The 4,211-nt window shown below is 36.6% G+C and overlaps 1 pseudogene; it reads left to right on the top strand.

The window, feature by feature from the left end:
* The first annotated feature begins 866 nt into the window (after nt 1-866).
* Nucleotides 867-3,507, top strand: LOC121392228 (annotated as a pseudogene).
* The last annotated feature ends 704 nt before the right edge of the window (nt 3,508-4,211 follow it).

Consider the following 4,211-nt stretch of genomic DNA (forward strand, 5'->3'; position numbering starts at 1 on the left):
TAGATTTTACATATAACACAGCAATATCTGTAAATGGCTATTGTATAGTTTTTATTAATGGCAAATTAGAACTGAATTGAGTGCATGAAATGGTACATTTCAAAATCCAGATTTTTATGAAAGGTGACACTGGCTGATTCAAGTCCGTTGGGGTAGTAAAGTTACCACAAATAGTAAGCATGTACATGTATATGGTAATAATGGTATGGAAACTACCCTCATATAGTATACATGTACATGTAACATGTAATATGGTAATAATGGTATGGAACTACACTCAATAGGTATACATGTATATGTACATGTAATATGGTAATAATGGTATGGAAACTACACTCAATAGGTAATACATGTATATGTTACATGTAATACAGTATAATGGTATGGAAACTACCCTCAATAGGTATGCACCCTATTTTTTTAGAATCCCTGTAATCAACCAGTGCTGGTTGATTACAGGGATTCTAGGGTGGTTCATCAGACATTGGAGGACACCACTAACATAGCAATTGCTAGCTGTGTTGGTGATACAAGGAGGCTGTATATTATGTAAAACAGCATGGCTATAATTTTATTCCACGGATACACATATAGTTTGCGCATGTGTGGACCAGCACTCGTAACCACACTTACCACAGTGGCAGTATAAGTCACATAAAGAAGGAAAATATCTAATAAGTCTGATATAAAATAGCCAACTAAAATGATCAACTAAAGCAACGTTCATTACAATAATGATACTCTCCAATCCTCATAAAATCATAAACTAAAAAAACATGATTTAAAATATTATTATTATTATTAATAATTATTATTTAATTATAATAATCATAAATGAATATTCATTACAAACAACGTGTTGCTCAATGTTGACGTCAAAAACATTTGTCAAGAAAACTAAGAAAGGCAATGTGCTCAAAGTTGTTCGAGAGCACTATCTCCGAGATGACGTCCATTGTGTGTGTAACTACTTGTTCAATATGTCACTCCTCTTCATATGATCTGTATATATTAGAGGCAACACCACACTCACAATCAACCAAGTGTTTGTTCCCACCACTATATCTTACCCGACAAACGAACGTCTGTCTTCATCAAGTCGATATTCTCGAAGACCCCAGCTATCAGTAACGTTATTCTAACTCAAATTGTCTTACAAGAAGTTAAACATCAAAATCCTGGCACTTATAAAAGACTTCGAGACATTATTGCTAATAAAACACGAAGATTTTTTGTATTTTTCAATGAGCATCATAAAGACACGTATGTAGAACGAAGAGAAGGAGAGAGCACTAATGATCGTAATGACCGAGCTATTAGAGTATGTGTTCATGGTACAATGAACATCTTAAGACAATAACAAACTCATCTGAACCAACTAGAGTAGTTCTTTTAACTAATGATCGTCAGAATAAGCAGAAATCAATGGCAGCTGGCATTGAAGCATATACTGTATTGGAATATGTACAATTCCCCCCACATCAGTGCCACACCTACTTGATCGTCTAGCTCAGTCTGAAGAACAGGAGTCAACAGATTCTGCCCATAAGAAAAATCTACTTTCCCGAACATCTGCCCCTCTCAGTTATTCAAAGTGGATTGAAAAGTGGTAAATATCTCCAGGTGTATTTCAAGGCTCTCGAGAAAATTATCAGGAAGGGTTTTTGTAAGTGTACATTCTTTGGACAGATGGGTACTAGTTCAAAGTTTAGAAAAATATGAATAGAGCTGTACATGAAGATGTAGTACTATTGAACTTTTTCCTGAGTCAAAATGGTCTCATCCACTGGATATAGTGACCAAAGAAAGTCCTGTAAATGATGAAGAAGAAAATGAAGAAGAACACATGGATACCACACCAATTGATACTGTAGCAAAGATCATTGTTGATAAATCACTAGTCCAACCTACTGGAAAAGTAGTTGGTGTTATAAAGCGAAATTGGCGGCCATATTGTGGTACTATTCTTCCTCTTTATAGCATGAAAGGATTTAAACATACATTTTATCCCAGCTGACAAGCGCATACCTCGAATTCGATTGGAAACCAGACAAGGAGTAGCTTTACTTGAAAAAAGAATTGTAGTCAGTATTGATGCATGGCCACGATCATCTCGTTTTCCTCGTGGTCACTTTGTCAAGGAATTGGGCAACTATTGGAGATAAAGAGACTGAGAATGAAGTCCTCCTTCTTGAACATGATGTTTCCTCATCTTCCATTTACTCCTGCTGTTTTGAAAGACTTGCCTCAGATGCCATGGTCGATAGCAGATGATGATTTGACTAAACGAAAGGATCTTCGTAATCTGCCAATAGTGCAGTGTTGATCCACCTGGTTGTACTGATATTGATGATGCTCTTCACTTCCGAGAATTGGACAATGGAAACTGGTGAAGTTGGTGTTCATATAGCTGATGTCTCATATTTTATTCGACCCGGAACTGCTCTTGATGAAGAAGCAGCTAATCGTGGCACCACAGTCTATTTTAGCAGACAAGAGAATTGACATGGGTTCCTGAACTTTTGAGCTCTAATTTGTGTTCTTTACAATGTGGCAAAGATAGATTGGCATTCTCTTGTCTATGGGAAATGACTCCTGAGGCTGACATTGTCTCTACAAAGTTTCACTAAAAGTGTTATTCGTTCCCGAGAAGCTTTCACATATGCTGAAGCACAAAATGAGAATTGATGATCCTAATCAGAATGATGATGTCACTTTGGGTCTCCGAGGACTGAAACTTACTAGCAAAAATCTTAAAACAAAGAAGACGTGATGCTGGAGCATTGACATTAGCATCACCTGAGATTAGATTTGAAATTGATAGTGAGACACACGACCCAATAGATCTTCAAGCTAAAGACTGAAAGACACCAACTCTTTAGTTGAAGAATTTATGTTGCTGGCCAATATATCAGTAGCTCGTCAATCTATGAAACATTCCCTCATTGTTCACTCTTGCGTCGACACCCTTCTCCACCCCTCTCTAATTATGATACCCTTCTCAAAGCTGCCAGTGGAAAAGGAGTAATTTTAGCAGTAGATACAGCCAAGGCTTTAGCAGACTCCCTGGACATAGCTCACCTTCCTGAGGAGAGCTACTTCAATACAATGTTGCGTATTCTTGCAACACGATGTATGATGCAGGCACTGTATTTTTGTTCAGGTACATTACCATATGAGAGTTTGCTCATTACGGTTTAGCCTCTCCCATTTACACTCACTTTACCCTCACCAATTCGACGATACTCTGATATTATAGTACACCGTTTATTAGCTGTATCCATCAATGCTGACGTCACTTATCCAGCTCTGTTGGATAAACATCGTACTCAGCAACTAACTAATCATCTCAATCATCGTCACAAAATGGCACAATATGCCAACGTTCCTCTGTTGCTTCTCCATACACAGTTATACTTCAAAGATAAAGGAACTATTGTTGATGGGTTTGTTTTAATTGTACGTCGTAATGCTCTACAAGTTTTGGTTCCAACATATGGCATTTGAAAGCAGTCTTTTCTTTGATCAAGGAACAGATGGGAAAGAACTTACCTTGATGTGTATGACGAGGTAACCCTTCATTAACTGTGGAAGGGTTCGTTTTTTGTCTGCTTGACAAAATAGTTTGTGAAAATTGCGGTTGAGAAGAAGGACCTTCAACAATCGAAACTGAAACTTTATTTAATTAGTCCTTTAATTCCAAATATGGAAATAGGTGGAGGAGGAAAGCCAGTGAAGGGAGATAATGATCGAAATCAAGAAGATTTACCCCAATCTAAAAGGAACAAAAAATAAATAAATGACTTATTTTGAAAGTCTTTCTTTAATATTGTTATAAGTTTTCTATTTGTTAAACTATTAAATAATGATGTCCATAATATGTAGTAGCCGTTTGATTTATTTATGGATTTAGCCTCTGTTGTCTTGCCAAGAATATTTAGCCCTGTCACAACTTTGCTGGTTTAAACTAGTCTCCTACTCCACACTTGTCACTACAGCTTTGTACTACAGTTTTCATAAACTATTCGTAATCAACAAGACTACTATTGTACATAAACCTGACTGTAACTTTTGTACAAACACCATAAATGGGTATGACAGGATATAATATTAGTGCTTCTTTGTATGGGACTTCATTGAGCTGCTACAATGTGAGTTGATCTAGCTAGCTATATCACTAATACCAGGATTGTTTTTTTCTTGTAGTATCT

The sequence above is a fragment of the Gigantopelta aegis genome, unplaced genomic scaffold (genome assembly GCF_016097555.1).
Source record: "Gigantopelta aegis isolate Gae_Host unplaced genomic scaffold, Gae_host_genome ctg3546_pilon_pilon, whole genome shotgun sequence".
Classification (NCBI taxonomy): domain Eukaryota; kingdom Metazoa; phylum Mollusca; class Gastropoda; order Neomphalida; family Peltospiridae; genus Gigantopelta; species Gigantopelta aegis.